Here is a 19,833-nt window from a genome sequence, read left to right on the forward strand (position 1 = left end):
GCCGAGTCCCCGGCAGCGGCGCCAAAAACTTGTTAGGCATAAAACACGCGCTAATAATTCATACAAGTATACACGTTCGCAAGTAATATAGAATAAATTCTAGTTCATTCCCACAAAGACTCAGACTAATTATGTTCAATTAACACTTACTCACCAATGTATGATTACTTCTCAATGTCAAGACAATAACACTTAGATTTGATTAACTAATTATTAACTACAATTAACTACGAGAATTAAACACTTAATTGATACTTGACTTGACGATATTAAACACACATGAGATCATAACTTCATTACTACTTCTTTCAATAGTTATTGTTATTACCCTTAGAATGTAACGGTGATGATATTAATCGAACAACACGAAACTGATAAAAGCCAACTTTTGTTGTACTAATACCATTCTACCAAACATCCACAATTAAGATAGAAGTTGAATAGGCATCAATTATATTGAGACCCTATATGTCTACGGAATTTGACAACATAACAATTTAAGCACAAGTTATTCCTTATGATTACACAGGGCAAGTAAAACGGTTAGAGTTACCTACGAATCATGCATACACATACATGAACCTATGCTAGCATGGCAAGTTCTAAATCTCAAGAATCACTGTCTCTTCACAAGAGATTAACAACCTATCTTATATGTTCGCGACGCACATAAGACGAATAAGCGCAATCTATGCTAGATATCATACAATCATCACACACTAAGATATTAAACAACGAACTAAAGAATTCTATAGTAAATCCGTTACAATCCCATGATCACGATTAGCCCATGACAGAACTCATCGTCAACATGGGTTCATATGAAAACATGATAATAACAGACAAGAATAACTAATAAAAATACTTATTAAAACCAGAGTACGTCACAAGAGTAATAAGGTTCAAAGTAAAGAAAACTAGCATCCACTGATACAACGAATAAAAGAATCACAAGAAAACTATAATTCCTCTTCTTCGTTGTGATGTGCTCAAACGGTCTTCCTCCTTCTCTCATTGCTCCTTGATTGATACCACGATTCATCACATGTGAAACGTCTCTGAAAACTACTTATATAGAAGCCCCACAAGTCCCAGCTATCTCAGAAGTCCAACATAAACATAACTCTAAAAATCAGTGTTTTAATTTTCGACCCTGAGCGGCCGCCCAGCAATCCTAAGCGGGCGCCCAGCTTCCTGAGCGGCCGCCCAGCCAGGCTGAGCGGCCACCCAGCACCTTACTGGAAAAATGCTTATTTTGCTCCCGTTTTCTGCTGCGTTCTGCTCCTAACTTCCCACTTCCAATGTCAAGCACATACCTAGGCTTATTCCTGATAAAATCTCTCCACAAATGCAAGTAATACCCTGAAATGCATAAACACTAGAAAAACGCATAAAATACACAAAATACTTGATTTCAAGTCATCAATTCAAGCCATTATAGGACGTTCTAAGTGGTATAAAATGCCACTTATCAGTTTGCAATGGTGAATTTACAGGAAGTAATAAATTATGTTAGTAAACATTTTTTCCCATTTAAAAATTAAATGATATTTGTAATATTTTAAAGCTTAGAAAGTAAAATAAATACAAGTGATTATGTGTTCCTGATGTATATCAATCACTCTAAATATAAAATTATTATTTTTTTTATTTATTTAATATGTTTATGTGTTATAAATGTGATTGATAAGTCATACTACATAGGTAATTGACGTTAGCATTATAAGTTTACTTACTGAATGACACATGAAACTCTCCGTCCCAATAACTTTCTATTTTGGGATGTTCCAACAGATTGTTAACATTTCCTAAAATAACATATTATTTTTATTGTGGCTCCAAAATATACCCCTGTTTTGTTAATTTTTCTTCAACATAATTCATTTTTTCAATCTCTTTGTCTAGCAATGATGTTAACAACCTATGTGACGGTGGGAGTATATGTTATATGTCATAGAATGACTAATAGTGAAGTATAAATCATACATATCTATATAAATAGTTTGATTTATTTTTTATTTCATTGAATTTAATATAATATTTCGCCATTTCATGACGAGATTAGATTGATTACAAATAAGAATATACGAGTATGTATTTGTGTGTCTCTGTATTTATATATATATATATATATTGTATCTATGTATGCACATATTAATTATACAACAATTGATTAATTTTAATAAATGAATAATGACGAGGTGAATTAAAAATTATATAGATATTAATGTAGGGGTATAATTGTCATATGAATTAATTTGCTCAACAAACTACCTTAACGATGTTAACAACTTATGGGACAGTGGGATTATATGATATATATCACATAAGTATTAATAGTGAAGTATAAATCATACATATGTGTATAAATAGTTTATTTTATATTTTAGTTATATATTTTAATATAATATCTGGCCATTTCATTGTGTTGGAGTATGATGTTAAATTGATGATAAATAAGAATATATTAGTATGTATCTATGTATTTATGTGTGTATATGTGAGTATGTGTACGTATGTAAGTGTGCATGCATGTATATATGTATGTATGTATTATTGTATGTATGTATGTGTTATGGGTAAAAAACTAGGGCATATTTAATGTTAGGGTTTGCGAGTTTCGAGGCTCTATTTGACTGTTCTCGTGCTTCGTGACTCAATCTGCCTTCACAAGATGCCCATGTACCTTGTTGTATGCTAAGGATCAAGTCAAAAAATGTAGTTCTGAACTTCTGATATGTGGGGCGAGGCCCCTTATATAGGCATGGGATGCATTTGAATTGGATTAGGGTTGGGAGACTTGGTGGACAAGTCTCAGATTTAGAGTGGACTTTGGAATCCTATAATGCAGGAAATTGCTTCCTTGTCCCATGGGGTTTCTTGAAGGTTAATCTCCAAGGAATTGTATCCTTACGTGGATTTCATTTATCAGCTGATTTTACCCATATTAATTAATTACGAAATTAATCAAAATTCAGGTTAAAATGGGCTTTATCGAATAGCCCAAAGTGGGCATAATTAATGCGATATTAATTGCACAACCAGGGTTTACTTTACTCCCTATCATTTGCCACCCAACTTCTGGGAAATCGCAAAAGATTTCGCTGAAGTTAAGTTCATTTGTTCCCTCTTAGGGTATCGTTTTTAACGCAAAGTATGGAGGGACCTACATATTTACAACGATTTGCTTTGTTCGAAGCTTCGGGATATTTTTTGGAATTTCCATATTTATTTACTGGAATTTCCTTGATTTTTTGGATTTTTTCTTGATTTTCCTGAAATTTCCCCTAATTTTCAGGAATTTTCCTTGATTTTCAGGATTTTTTATAACTTCGACCAGGATTCTCCCTTAATCGACCAGGATTCCGGGTGGATTTCGACCAGGATTCTGGTCGATCTTTGACCAATTTTGCCCCTCTGATCGAAGAGAATTTCGACAAGGATTCCACCTTAATCGACCAGGAATCCTGGTCAATTTTTGACCAATCTTGCCCCCTGATCAAAGAGAATTTCGACCAGGATTCTCCCTTAACCGACCAGGACTCTGATCGATATTTAACCAAACTTGCCCCCAAATTGAAGAGAATTTCGACCAGGATTCTCCCTTAATCGACCAAGACTCTGATCGATCTTCGGGTTTCTTTACCATCCATGTCGAATGAAAATTCGACCAGGATTTCTCTCTTAATCGATCAGGACTCTAATCGATCTTTTGTCCTTTTCACCATCCATGTTGAACGAAAATTCGACTAGGATTTCTCCCTTAATTGATCAGGACTCTGATCGATCTTTTGTCATTTTCACCATCCATGTCGAAAGGAAATTTGACCAGGATTTCTCCCTTAATTGATCAGGACTCTGATCGATCTTTTGGCTTTTTCGCCATTCATGTCGAATGAAAATTCGACCAGGATTTCTCCCTTAATCGATTAAAATTCTGATTGGTCTTTAGGATTTTATTGTCGTCTTGTTTGTCCTTGGAACTTGAAAGGCATATATCATAGCCTATTCGTTTATTCGAGGATTTAACTCAACTCAAATAAGAATGTAATAAGTAAATAGTGGATCTATCGTCAGAGAGATCTCAGAAAGTAACATCTGTCAAAGGGTTAAGAAACATTATTCATCTACAGACTTGAAGACTTAATTCACTGGAAGAAGCTCAAGAAATTGATCAAGCCTCAGTGATATAAATCAAGATTGTGGATTTAATCAAGTGACAGAGATCTCGTCAGGGTATCAATTAATTACAAGGATTTAATCTGAAGAAAATCAAGAGTATCAAGGTCAAGGCTTGAAGAAACGTCACGCAAGTTAGTCACTCATGAACCAAATAGTACATCGAGTGTCAACATTGAAGTGGTGGAATTGATTCATATTTGACAGTGATTTTCAGAAGATTTTCAAAAGAATGGTTGATGTTCAAGAGTAGTATTAATTCTCTATTAATTAATTAAGTCATTTAATTTAATTAAGAGAATAAATTAAATCTGCAAAGATTAATTTATTGATTAATTGAATTAGTTGGTTAATTAATTCTGAATTAATATTATGCATTTTTCAGAAATGATTTTGGATTTATATTCAAAAAGAAAAATCAGCAAATCGGATTTGAACTGGTATGACAATTGGATTGTCATACCGAAAGTCCTACCAAGTCTTTCTGGATAGTTCTACCAAGTCATTCTATTGTCCTACCGATAGTCTTTCCAAGTCAAGTAATTGTCCTACTGAAAGTTCTATCAGCTCAAATGATTGTCTTGCTAGTTCATTTTGGATTGTCTTGCCGAATGTCATGCTGATTCAATTCGAGTGATCTGTTTACTTAAATCAACAGAAGCAGATCATTTTCATAATCATCAACATACAGAACACACAAGTCAAGAGAAAAAAGCAGAAAACAAAGGCACAACATTTCATTTTTCATCTGCTTTATTCAAGATCAAAATTCTAGATTGTAAAGTTAAATCCAATCCACTAGAATTATTTATCTTGTTCTTGTGTAACAATCTAGCGGATTAAAATCCCTAGAACTTAATCTCAAATCGCATTTAGCATTTGATCTTTTAATTGCAAAAATAGAAAAAGTTCATGTCGAATTTATTCTAGATTTGTAATAATTGATTTGAGATTAATCCCTTGTAACCGATACCGTAGTTGTAACACCTTTCAAGTTTAATAAAAGTTTTATTTAACTTGAATTTTGTTTCACCTTTTTATTCCGCATTTTATTCGATTAAATGGTATTGTTTGCATTCAACCCCCCCTTCTACAAACAATTGGGACCTAACAATTGGTATCAGAGCCTTCTGATTAACGTACAAATCTAGATCCTAGACTTTTGTGTTTCTTTCACTTCTTGAATTTTTTATTCACTCAAAAAAAAATTCATAATGACTACACAAAAAGTTGGAACCGTTAAAATTCCACTTTTTGATAAAGAAAATTATGTTATGTGGAAAAAGAAGATGCTACTGTTTTTACAAGTTGCTAATCCCAAATATTTGCAAGTGTTAAAGAAGGGTCCAAAAATTCCTATGGTTATTGAACCAGAGGTAATAGAAAATGATGTGGTGATCACCAAAGCGAGAACTTATGTGAAAGATCCTGAGGATTTCTCTCCTGCTGAAATAGAAGAAGCCTCCCTGGATGCTAGCCTTTAATTAATTTTAGTAGATTCCCTTAATCCCTTGATGAATAGACATGTGATGAATTGTAAAGATTCCAAACATATATGGGAAACTATTGAGATTATTAATGAAGGCACAGAGGAAGTTAGGGAGAACAAGCTAGAAATCCTAACCTCTGAGTATGAATACTTTAAATCCAATCCAGGAGAAGGAATCACTGAAGTGTTTGAGAGGTACAATGCATTGATCAACAACCTGAACATTAATGGTAAATACTATTCCATCAGGGAGGTCAACAAAAAGTTCCTTTTAACACAGCCAACTCATCTCGAACATAGAATCACTGCCATAAGAGAAGCAAGAGATCTGAGTGAGATTTCTTTGGAAAGGCTCTATGGTGTGTTAAAGACTTATGAGTTGGAGCAGATTCAGCAGAAGGAAGTTTACGGGAAAGGAAGAGTGGTCAGCACGTCTACTGCTCTAGTAGCTGATGAACAACAACAACAACCACAATATCAACAACAATCTCAACAGTCAGAAAGAATGGTACAGTCTTCCAAGGTTGAAGATAATGTGATAGTAGCAGAATTTGATCCTCCTACTACAAATCAATCAGGAGATGATTTTTATTCCTTGGAAGAACTGGAGCAATTGGAGGATGAGTCAATGGCCCTGATTGTCAAGAGATTCTCAAATGTCAGATTCAAAAGGAATCCCAAGTTCAAGTACAAGTCCAACTACAACAGATTCCAGAAAGGTGGATCTTCATCCTCTAACACCAGCAGTGGTGGGTATAAAACAGGGATGGTTGATCGAAGCACCATTCGATGCTTCAACTGCAATGAGTTGGGACACTTTACCACAGAATGTAGGAAGCCAAAACAAGCAAGGAAGAACTCTTACGATTCTAATCAAAAGAGTAAATCTGAAAGGGCTTACCTGGCAAAGGGAAGAAGCTGGGATGATACTGACAGTGAAGATGAAGAAGTTGGGAATCTTGCTCTCATGGCTAGTGATGCAAACACCTCATCGTCAAGAAAAGAGGGCATTAAATAGGTACAACCGGTAGTGTGGATTCTTGACAGCGGATCGTCAAGACATATGACCGGAGATAGAGCCCTGCTATCAAATGTGGTTGAGAAAGCTGGCCCAGTGGTTACCTTTGGAGATAACAGCAAAGGTTTAACGGAGGGATATGGCTGTTTGCTAGCTGGAAATGTTATCATTGAAAATGTGTATGTTGTGCAAGGACTTGAACACAATCTGCTTAGCATTAGTCAGTTCTGTGACAACGGCTACAATGTTTTATTCGACAAGCTGAAGTGTCAGATTCTGCACAAGAAAAGTGAAAAACCCTCTTTAATGGGAATCCGGAAAGGAAATCTGTTCGTAGCTGACATGAACTCTGGAAGCAATCCTGAAGTCAATTGCTTATATGCAAAGGCATCGTCAGATGAGAGTTGGCTATGGCACAAGAGACTTTCTCATCTCAATTTCAAAATAATGAATTCTCTTGTAAAAAAAGAATTGGTAAGAGGTCTGCCTCAACTGGAATTCTCTCCAGAAGGACTATGTGAGGCTTGCCTGAAAGGAAAGTCAAAGAAAGCAAGTCACAGAGGCACTGACATATCTTCCATAACTGGTGTTCTGCAATTATTGCACATGGATTTATTTGGACCAATTAATGTCCTTTCGATGTCAAAGAAGTGTTACTGTCTTGTGATAGTTGATGACTATTCCAAGTATACGTGGGTTTTATTTCTTCACTCTAAGGATGAAACACCACAAGTTGTGATTGATCATATCAAGATGATTGAGTTAGATTCTAACGTCCCTGTTAGAGCAATAAGGTCAGATAATGGAACAGAATTCAAGAATTCACTTCTCAATGGATTCTGTACAGAGAAAGGGATTACCAGACAATTTTTAGCTCCTAGAACCCCTCAGCAAAATGGAGTGGTAGAAAGGAAGAATCGTACATTGATTGAAGCTGCAAGAATGATGTTAAGTGAATCAGGTCTTCCAATGTACTTTTGGGCTGAAGCTGTCAATACTGCATGTTATACTCAGAATCAAACTCTAATCAACAAAGACTTCATGAAAACTCCTTATGAGATTTTGAATGAACAGAAACCTTCTATCAAATACTTTCATGTATTTGGTGCCAGATGCTTCGTGCTCAAGGATGGAGATGATCGTCGTGGTAAATTCGAGGCAAAGGCATATGAGGGTATTTTTGTTGGATATGGAAGAAGATCATACAGAGTGTATATCATTGATCAACATAAAGTAACTGAAAGTGTCAATGTTACATTTGATGACACTAAACTCCCTAGTATCCAAACTGAAGATCCTTCTGAGAAACTGAAATTTGATGATATGTCAGATTCAGAATCAGAACATGGTAAAGAACCTGAGGTTGTTGCTGGTGAAGAACCTGCTAATCATGATGATACTCAAGGTAATAGTGATGGAAACTTTGGCAACAATGGAGATACCACTGCTACTGACGGAGAATCTTCAAGTCATCATGGTAACAACTCAGGGGGAGATGCTGAAGGATCATCTAGTAGGACACAACATCCAAATGAATTTCAAGGCGAATCATCAAGATCAAATCTTCCAAGACAGACTGTCTGGAATAAAGCTCATCCTTTTGAGTTGATTATTGGTGATCCAGATGTTGGAGTCAGAACTAGACGTGCTACTCAAAATAAGTGTCTGTTCTCAGGATTTCTTTCTGAGATGGAACCTAAGAAGATTGAAGAAGCACTAACTGATCCAGATTGGGTGATTGCTATGCAAGATGAACTCAATCAGTTTGAAAGACAACAAGTCTGGAAACTGGTACCTAGACCTACACACAAGAAAGTTGTTGGTACTAGGTGGGTATTCAGGAATAAACTAGATGAAGATGGTGTGGTTACAAGAAACAAGGCAAGACTAGTAGCAAAAGGGTATTCTCAAGCTGAAGGCATTGATTATGATGAAACCTATGCTCCAGTGGCTAGACTTGAGGCCATCAGGATATTTCTGGCATTCGCAGCATTCTCAAACTTTAAAGTTTATCAAATGGATGTCAAGAGCGCCTTTCTGAATGGAAAGCTGGATGAAGAGGTATATGTAGAGCAACCTCCTGGTTTTGAAGATCCAGATCATTTGGATTTTGTCTTCTTTCTTTTCAAGGCTATCTATGGGCTCAAACAGTCTCCAAGAAAATGGTATGACACTCTCTCTGAATTTCTTATTGAAAATAGCTTTATTAGAGGTGTCATAAACAAAACTCTTTTTTCTAAAAAACATAAGAATGATACTATATTAGTCCAAGTCTATGTGGATGATATAATATTTGGGTCTACTAATGATAATCTCTGTAAGAGATTTGCTAAGTTAATGCACAACAAGTTTGAAATGAGCATGATGGGAGAGCTGAAGTTCTTTCTTGGATTACAAGTAAATCAAAGGTTAGATGGAACATTTATTTGTCAATCCAAGTATCTCAAGGAACTCCTCAAAAAGTACAATCTAGAGGATTCTGCATCAGCAAGGACTCCATCAACTACAGATGTCAAGCTTGGACCATGTGAAAACTCCATTAAGGTAGATGTCACAAGCTACAGAGGTATGATTGGCTCGTTACTCTATCTTACTGCAAGTAGACCAGATATTATGTATGCTACATGCTTATGTGCAAGGTTCCAAGCGGATCCTAGAGATATTCATCTCGTTGCTGTTAAACGAATCTTAAGATATCTTAAGGGAACACCAAATCTAGGTATTTGGTACCCTAAAGAATCTGGTTTTAACCTTGTTGGATATACAGATTCAGATTACGCAGGAAGTGTTGTTGATAGGAAAAGCACCTCAGGGAGTTGTCAATTCCTAGGAAGCAGGCTAGTCTCATGGTACAGCAAGAAACAGCAAACAGTTTCCAACTCAACGGCCGAGGCTGAATATATTACTGCTGGAAGCTGCTGTGCTCAGATCTTGTGGATTAGGAACCAGCTACGAGACTATGGCTCTGTATTAAACAAAATTCCTATTTTATGTGACAATACAAGTGCAATAGCCATCACCAACAACCCTGTGCAGCACTCGAGGACAAAGCACATTGACATCATGTATCATTTTATTAGAGAGCACGTCATGAATGGTACTGTTGAACTATTTCTTGTTCCAACAGAAGATTAAATAGCAGATATTTTCACTAAACCACTTGATGAATCCACATTTACCAGATTAGTTGGTAAATTGGGCATGTTGAATAGTTTTAGTGATTAATTTAGTTAATATCTGAAATCTGCTCTTGAATGAATTTACAAATGAATTTTTCATAAATGAAAAATTCATTTGCAAATTTATTTTATCATTTTATCATATTTCTTGATTAATTCTATGTAATTTATATTATCTTATCTGTTTTATTTACTCGACTTGTTAACTTCAAATATCTCAGAATATTTTATTTTCTCTAAAAATATTTTTCTATGAATTTTATTTGCTAAAATTCAACAGAAATCTATTTTTGGAATAAAAATAATTAATTCTGAAATATTGTCTTTGTTTTTATAAATATTTTCTGTAATAATATATAATTGTCTTTCTACTGGAATGACAATCGGCAAGACAATTAAAATTGTCTTGCTGAAAATCATTTCAGTACACATATATATATAAATCTGTTATACTAATTTTGCTTATAATTGTTTTATTTCCAGAATGACAATCGGCAAGACAATTGAAATTGTCTTGCTGAAAGTCATTTCAGTATATAATTGTGTTTTATTTTATTATCAGTATAGTTTTATACTGGCAAGACAATCGGTATGACTATCAATTGTCTTGCCAGTTATAAACCTTATTTATTAATAATTTTCCGTTTATTTTATACTGATATGACAATCGGTATGACTATCAGATTGTCATACCAGTTATATATATTTAGTGTTTATTAATTTTATTTCAATTAATTTTATGTCTTTAAGCTGGTGTGACAATCGGTATGACAATCCGATTATCATACCAGTTATACTACTTAACTTTTTTTTTGTGTTTGTTTTGTTTCATAACTCATTCACTACAATTTTTCAAAAAAAAAATATTTTCAACAGTTTTTTTTCTCTCTTCTCTCTCTTCGATCAAAAACAAATTCAACTGCCTTTGATCTCCTTTGCTCGAGTTTTTACTCAGCAATCTAAATCATCACTCCTGTGATATATACTTACATATATATACATATAGGAGTGCTGCCAAAATTGTTTTTCAAATTTTTTTTTAATCATTGTGTTTGTTGATTTTGGGTATTTTTGATTTAAATTTTAATTTCTGTTTTGTGTCTTTTGGCTTTTCAAATCTGCGTTTGTGAGTTAAGAATATTAACGAGATACATTTCTGTCTAAATTTTTCGATTATAATTAATTTAATTCAAATTATTAAATTAATTTAATTAATTCGAATTTTCTTAATATTATTCTTAAAATTCTGAAAGTGTGTGTCTTATTATTATTTTAAATGGCTCTCAATTTCCAAATTGTCGCGCATAATCAGGTTGGTTATTTTAATCCGGAAAAATGTGATGTGGAAAAATTTAAGCCTTGGATTAGATTTTTAAATGACCATTTGATTGTTAGCTCTGCTATTAAATCAAATGTGATTTTAAATATCGATCTGCTTAGACTGATTTGCACAACCTCTACTGTGGCCGATGATTCAAAATCTTTTTCATTCACCGTGGCAAACACACAGTATGTGGTTGATGAAACAGTAGTCAATCAAGCGTTAAATTTTCCATTGGACAATTTCTGTAATTTACCCTCTGAAAATGATATCACAAACTTTTTCCATGCTATTCACTATCAGGGGGTGATCAACTTAACCAAACTTTCTAAATCCAATTTGGTGTCTGAATGGGATATTTTCTTCGATACACTTTCTAAAGAGTTTGCCAACTGCACTAAATCCAACTTTCACAACATCACTTCCACTCTGCAGTATATTGGTCTTGCGGTTGTTTTCAATCAAAGGATCAATTTTGGCAAACTACTTTTTCCCATTCTCTTGAGACGTCTCACTTCTGCTTTACGTGATCATTCTACAAATCGTAGGGTATCATGTTACTATGCTCGTTTTCTCATGCTTATAGCAGATCATCTTCTCACACCTGAACACAAAGCCCTTTTTGCTAACTCTGCAGTAACCGAACCCCCTCCAGTAAGCAAAAAGATTTACACCCGCCAAGACACAACCTTCAAATTCATGCAAGTTCCAGTACTTGTATCTGCTTTTATGGCCACTTATATTCCCTTACCTATTTTCAATCTTCCCGGTCATGAACAGCAACCTCAACCTCCAGTGGTTCAAGCCACCCAGGCTCCTCCAACATCAGATGCTCTTCCATTACAGGTAGTAATTCCTCACTCTCACTCCATTCCTACTTCTGTTGAAAGACCCCCAATGGTCGATAGGACTGGCCATGAAGTTGTAGAACCACAGCTTCAATCCCAGGTCATAGAGCCAAACACAGAGTCACAACCTATCTCAACCTCTCCCCCACTGACTAAAATGTTACCCAGAAGATTAATAGGAAGTAGTGCATTGTTAAATGTGAGTGAACCCTCAGCTCTGCCTCCTCCAAAGAAAAGAAGAACTTATACTGAGGCATCTGAAAGCCCATCCTTGTCCTCCCAACAGGACATGGACTTTGAAATGGCCGATGAACAGTTACTAGAGACATTCTCTCAACAGGATGAATCTATTGAAATTCGCCATAGGGTCATGGCATCTTGTACTGAGTCAAGCACAATTTCATTACTCACAATGGAACCATACATATCCACAGATGATACTCAGGACACAGAGCGAGGAGTGCACATAGAGTCTGTTACAGTGCCTGCCATAGTTACGGCAGAAGAGCAGTCACATGCTTCTGAGGGAAAATCTGACTCTCAGCCACCTTTAATAGAGTCATTTTCTCCCCTCCCAGATCAAACACCTCTGGCTCCCTCACGGGATTCTCCACTCGCAGATTTATCTGGAGAAAGTGGAGGGCAACTCGGTCAATCTATCCCTGAAGCAATTCAGACATCTATTTCACATGAAATGATAGGTTTGACTGAGGATCGGGACTCGCGAATTCCCATTGCACCACCACTGACCTCTCTTGAAGAGGCTAGGGTGATTTTAACTGCAGGTACAAAAGAACAGCAACAGGAAGACTCCTCACGAGCAATTATATTGAGAGAAACACAAGCACGTGAGGTGAGTGAACCAAACACGAGTGAAATTCAGGTGAGAGCACACACAGACACAGATACTGAAAACCTGTTAGCTCAAATTGCTGCTCTAAAACAAGAACTTGCTAAAAGCCAAGCTGAGGCTCAAGCATTCAAAGCACAAGTGGTTGAACGGTCTTCTTCTTCCACCTCTGTCAACAATCAGCTGGCACTCATAAGAAATGATATCTCAGATCTCTAGAACACTGTCACACCAAAGCTCAATTCCATTCAGGAAACTCCAACTTTATCATCTGATGACATTTCTAACTTCTGCTCTCTACATACAAGGATGACTTCTCTTGAAGATTTGGTTGAAATGAATCATTCACTGGATTCCTCCAGATTTCTGAAGATAGAGACAGGTATGGAACATCTGAATGAAGGGATGAAGCACCTGTACTACATGATCAAAAATTCTCACTGTCCCAATGAAGAACAAAGGACTTACTTTGAAGGGCCGTCTGGTGGAGGCTCAGGCTCGGGAGGTGATGGAGGTCATGGAGGATCTAAGGGAAAGTCCATAGAGGATCCCTCAACTAAGGGGGAGAAGAAAGGGAGTATTGGAAAGGGGAAAGAAAAAGATACCTCTGCTGGAGATAAAGGAAAGGCTGATGATGTCTACTACAGTGGAGAACAGGATGACTTTGATATTTTTGACATTCCCACTGAACCAGTCTTGGAAGATAAAGATGGTTTATTTGAAGCTGAAGAGGAAAGTGATTTTGGAGAATGGGAAGAGGAAGCTACAGTGGATCCTATCTTTGAGAAAGAGTTTCAGCAGCAGTAGTCAGAGATGAAAAGAAAAGAAGCTGAACTCAAAAAGGTCTCCCAGATCATTGACATGAAGAAAGACATTCAAAGAACAGAAACTCTTCAAAAGCAACGTCTTCATGACATTAAGGCTCAAGAAAGGAGAAGAGATGTCAGACTGAAGATTGGTGAAAAATGGGATGAAGCTAGGAGAGTACTTGATATGCCTCAACTGAGCACTAACAATGATAGGCAGTTCCTACATCTTCTTGACAAGCTGGAAATCTCAAATCCTAACAATGACATGTACATGAATGCTATCAAGACTGAAGTCTCAAGGATCACAGCTGCTTTTGATAGATCCCTAAATGAGATGAGCATTTTTGTATATTATCAGAGTGAAGGATCTTTCAAGGTGTCACTTCATCTGTTTGAGAATCGTTCTTTGTCAGAGATTTGGGTTTTTCTCAACAAGGTAAAAAGAAGCTCAGAATTGAATGAAGTTCTTCGAGAAAGGCTTAAAGAGTTTGCCAGTAGGGCTAGTCCTCAAGTGGTCAACAATCCTCATCAGGTGAGATTCTTTAAGCCTGATTGTCTTCAAATCTGTCAGCTAGATGTACAATCTCTTAAAGACTACTCAGCTAAGCATCTGGTCTGGATGGAACATCATTTAAGAACTGCCGGATACTCATCCATGTTGAAGACTCAAGCTGCTGATTTGATTCAAGCTTATTGTGAAAAGAATATTAAAAGGTACAATCAGATCAAGAATAAGCTGAAGTCAGTTGGAGTTCAACCAGTCAGACCAGCAAGCTTCACTTCAGAAAAGGATCGTGTCTTTGACAAAGAGTTGCTTCAAGAGTTAGAAGAAGGTGAAGTCAGAAGAGAAGACAACTGAAGTCAATTAGCTCAAAACTCAATGTAATATGATTAGAGCTTTATGAATCAAGATAGTCTAATGTAGTTATATGTTCAGGCTACAGGAACATCTATCTTATATTCACTTGTAAATTTCTTTTGGAATCTGGAAAATGTTAAATATAATCCAGAACTTTTCTGTTATTTACTTTGCATTACTGTTTATATCTTTTTCTTATTTGTTAGTTGAGTTATCCTCTAGGTATTTGTTGTTATTGTCTAACAAGCAAATAGGGGGAGATTAAAAGGCATATGTCATAGCCTATTCGTTTATTCGAGGATTTAACTCAACTCAAATAAGAATGTAATAAGTAAATAATGGATCTATCGTCAGAGAGATCTCACAAAGTAACATCTGTCAAAGGGTTAAGAAACATTATTCATCTACAGACTTGAAGACTTAATTCACTGGAAGAAGCTCAAGAAATTGATCAAGCCTCAGTGATATAAATCAAGATTGTGGATTTAATCAAGTGACAGAGATCTCGTCAGGGTATCAATTAATTACAAGGATTTAATCTGAAGAAAATCAAGAGTATCAAGGTCAAGGCTTGAAGAAACGTCACGCAAGTTAGTCACTCATGAACCAGACAGTACATCGAGTGTCAATATTGAAGTGGTGGAATTGATTCATATTTGACAGTGATTTTCAGAAGATTTTCAGAAGAATGGTTGTTGTTCAAGAGTAGTATTAATTCTCTATTAATTAATTAAGTCATTTAATTTAATTAAGAGAATAAATTAAATCTGCAAAGATTAATTTATTGATTAATTGAATTAGTTGGTTAATTAATTCTGAATTAATATTATGCATTTTTCAGAAATGATTTTGTATTTATATTCAAAAAGAAAAATCAGCAAATCAGATTTGAACTGGTATGACAATTGGATTGTCATACCGAAAGTCCTACCAAGTCTTTCTGGATAGTTCTACCAAGTCATTCTATTGTCCTACCGATAGTCTTTCCAAGTCAAGTAATTGTCCTACCGAAAGTTCTATCAGCTCAAATGATTGTCTTGCTAGTTTATTTTGGAGTGTCTTGCCGAATGTCATGTTGATTCAATTCGAGTGATCTGTTTACTTAAACCAACAGAAGCAGATCATTTTCATAATCATCAACATACATAACACACAAGTCAAGAGAAAAAAGCAGAAAACAAAGGCACAACATTTCATTTTTCATCTGCTTTATTCAAGATCAAAATTCTAGATTATAAAGTTAAATCCAATCCACTAGAATTATTTATCTTGTTCTTGTGTAACAATCTAGCGGATTAAAATCCCTAGAACTTAATCTCAAATCGCATTTAGCATTTGATCTTTTAATTGCAAAAATAGAAAAAGTTCATGTCGAATTTATTCTAGATTTGTAATAATTGATTTGAGATTAATCCCTTGTAACCGATACCGTAGTTGTAACACCTTTCAAGTTTAATAAAAGTTTTATTTAACTTGAATTTTGTTTCACCTTTTTATTCCGCATTTTATTCGATTAAACGGTATTGTTTGCATTCAACCCCCTCTTCTACAAACAATTGGGACCTAACAGAACTTCTATAATGTTCCAGGTTTTTCTAGCTTACGAGCTTCCATTTTTGGGCTTCTCCTTATTGGGCTTTTGTGTTGATTCATCTCCCCCTTAGTTTCTATATAAGAGTAGAGGGAGTGGGATTCCTCATTTCATTTTCAGTTAGAAAATTTCTCTCAACTCGGGCGATTTTTGGCGCTCATTTCCACCGTTGCTCCACCACCTTCAACCTTTTTCTGCATTCCAAGCCTCCTTCCTAAGCACTTCAATGGCGAATTGCGATCTTTCTAGGCTTGCAAAGATGAACACTTCCAAAAGGGACCCTCATTCAAATCCGCTCTTCGTATACATCTTTAATTGACATGATTAACACTAGGGGGGATGAATATCCTTCTTTTGCTGAGTTAGATTCTTATAACCACGGAAACACATTTCATGAACTAGATGGTAGAATAGCTAGTTACAATACTCTATACAAACTTCCTCCTTACCTTAGGATTACTCCGTCCATCCCGGGTTATAGAACTTGCAACTGGGAAGGGGACACTATTTTTATTTATCGAGGAGCCCTAGTTGCCGGCCTTAGCTTCCCCTTCCATGAATTTATCCCCCGCCTCCTTGCAGATGTTCAAATAAACCCCTGCCAACTCCCTCCAAATGCATGGAGGAATATTCTTTTTTTTATGGTTTTATGCCTTAGAAATAATTTCCCCCTCTCAGTTTCCCTTTTTAGGAAAATATTTTAATTTTATAACAGTCCTTTAACCCAATCGGGCTGGGTTTTTATCCGCCAAAGGCCCAGGTGTCCACATATTTTTTATGGTAACTCTATTGTCGAAAACAACCCAAAGTGGAGAGATGAGTTTGTTAGATTAACTTGGGTTGGAGGCGATTGGGCCAGTTTATTTCATAGGCCCTTTTACAAGGTAGTTGACGGTAGCCCAGCTAGTATTAGGCTAACCGATGAGGAGGAGGCCGCGTATCAAGCTCTTACTACGGATAACAGCCAAACAGATACCTGGACTCTTTTAGAGGAGTTTCTTTTGAAGCAAGTTGCTCTTTCTCAGGCCACTGATAAGGGTAACTTTACCTGCATCTTTCTTCATTTTTCTTTCTTTTATTCTGTTATATCGTAATTACTTATGGGTCTCAATGTTTATTTTTCAGCTTGTGAGACCATTAATAACATTAACAGGCCCAAGGAAGGTGAATCAGGCCGCCAAAAGAGGGCCAACCTCAATAAGGGACACAAGGGGAAAACCTGACGAGCCTTCATTTTTAAAGCCTCATTTTCTTGAGGTTTTCCTGGGAGACGACGTGGATCCCCCAATCAAGGATCATGCTTACAAGCCCAGCTGGGGCTTTAGAAGAGGTGATACGGTGGTTGGGTCCACCAAACACGCAAAGGATTGGTCTTTCCACTCTATCACTCCCCAGGACTACACAGAAATTGTTATGGGGAGTAATATTGAGTCGATTGAGCACTTGGGTTCTCAGGCCCAAGCTTCGGTAAACCCTATCTCCTTTTCTTTCTCCTTTATATTTCATTTTTTATTGTTGTCTTTTACTGAATTTTTCTCCTTTTTCCATTGAGTAATGCCTACTTCCAAGCTGCACTCCACCAGGCCAAGTCCTGGAAGGGTAACTCTGATGAGTTTGAGAAAGAGATGAACAAATGGAAGGAGAGGGTCGAGACCCTCGATAAGAAGCTGAAGAATAAGGGTGAGGAGTTGTCCAAGGCCCATGCTAAGCTGATTAAACTTCGGAGCGATAAGGAGACTCTCATTGACGAGTACATGGACTCCCAGAAGTTCAAATAATTAATGGAGATACATGATGAGGGTCTCTATACTATACGGTTCACACAAGGATGGGATGCTACGGTGAAGGCAGTGATGGAGAAGCATCCTGGCTTAATAGAGGCCAAGGATTTTATCAGCCCTGAGCAGCCAGAGCCTGAAGATAGTTTGGATGCTCTCTTTGACTCTCCCATGCAGCAGGATCGCATACTTGACCCTAGCACTACTTCTCCTCCATCCTCTCCAGCAAAACATGCTGAGACTTCAGCTGATGCAGAGGAAGGGGTAACGAGGGGGAGAGGGACAAGGATGACTCTACCAGGGATGAGTAGAGTTTTTTCTTTTACTTAGCCTTTCATGGCTTTATTTATCTTGTTGTATTTTGAAATTAATACCCTTCAGGGTTTATTTTTGTTACTTTCCTTGCTTTATTAGCTTGCTTTATTTTTCTGCTTTATATAGGCTTCCCTTTAAGTTTTTAAATGCTTTTTGATTGATTAGCTACCTGAACCACACAGTTCTAAGAGTCATGCATTGAATTATAAAAAACAGACTGATATGACAGACTTGCAAATGCTGCCCAATGCATTTCTAGAATAGAAGAATTTCTGAATTTTTCTTTTGTTTGTTTATTTATTACTCTGTCCATTAAAGCATAAATTTTTCCAAGTAAACAAAGCATATATTGGTTCTTCAATGTTTGAAATCACTTCAACTCAAGAATATAACTTGGTTTTTTAAAACCTTATATAAGATGGGTTCGACCCTTATAGTCATAAACTAAAATGCAAATCCTACTAAAAGTGATATATAAAACCCTAAGCAAGCAAAGCTTCATGGTGCTTTTCAACCTCGTTACTATTTTATTAAGTATGAACTATATGTAATAAATCTTCATATTTTGAGCATGCCAAGTCCGAGGTACTTCTTCTCCGTCCATGGTCTCCAATTTGTAAGATCCTCTTCCTTGAACGCTTTTAACTTTGTATGGCCCTTCCGAATTTAGGGCGAGCTTTCCTTTCTGCCCTACTCCAGAAGCTTCCACCTTCCTTAGGACCAAATCTCCTTGCTTGAAGAATCTCTCTTTCACCCTCAGGTTGTAGTAAAAAAAAAAGGCTTTTTTCTGATAATCCACGATCTTTCCATGCGCTGCATCTCGTACTTCATCTATTAAATCTAGGGCTAGCCTTTGACCCTCTTCATTTTCCTCAGCGTTGAATGTTTGGATCCTCAGGTATGAATGTGATATTTCTACTGGAACAACTGCTTATGTCCCGTATGCTAACATAAATGGTGTTTCTCCTGTTGTGACTCTACATGTGGTCCTGTAAGCCTAAAGTATTGGAAGTATTTCATCCACCCAACTACTCCTGGACTTCTCAATCCTCTTCTTTAGCCCATCTAAAATAACCTGATTCTTAACCTCTGCTTGTCCGTTGGCTTGATGGTGAGCAACAGAAGTGAACCGCAGCTCGATTTCATTCTCTTCACAATACTTTTTGAACTCCTCGTTGTTGAACTGTTTTCCATTATCGGTCACCAAGATTCGGGGAATCCCATATCTATACATGATATTTTCCCACAGGAGTTGGGCAAATTGTTTCGTAATAATCTTGGCCAAAGTCTTGGCTTCGATCCACTTAGTAAAATAATCAATTGATACGATCACGAACTTTCTTGCTTCCAGAAAACTTTCTTGCTTCCATAACATCAATCAAATAATATCTTAAAGCTCTTATAGAAAACTTTCTTTCTTCCATAACATCACTAGGCAGCCATCCGATTTATAGATGAGCCTTAATAGGATTTATCCAGGACCCTTCAAGCCCTCTAGGGGCCACTAGTTTGACGTCTATGCTCCGCATTTTCAAGATACGAAAGTACATACTTCTAGAGCTTTTTCTATTTCTGATGAAGAAAATTTGGATAACGC

The sequence above is a fragment of the Apium graveolens genome, chromosome 1 (genome assembly GCF_009905375.1).
Source record: "Apium graveolens cultivar Ventura chromosome 1, ASM990537v1, whole genome shotgun sequence".
In the NCBI taxonomy this organism is placed as follows: domain Eukaryota; kingdom Viridiplantae; phylum Streptophyta; class Magnoliopsida; order Apiales; family Apiaceae; genus Apium; species Apium graveolens.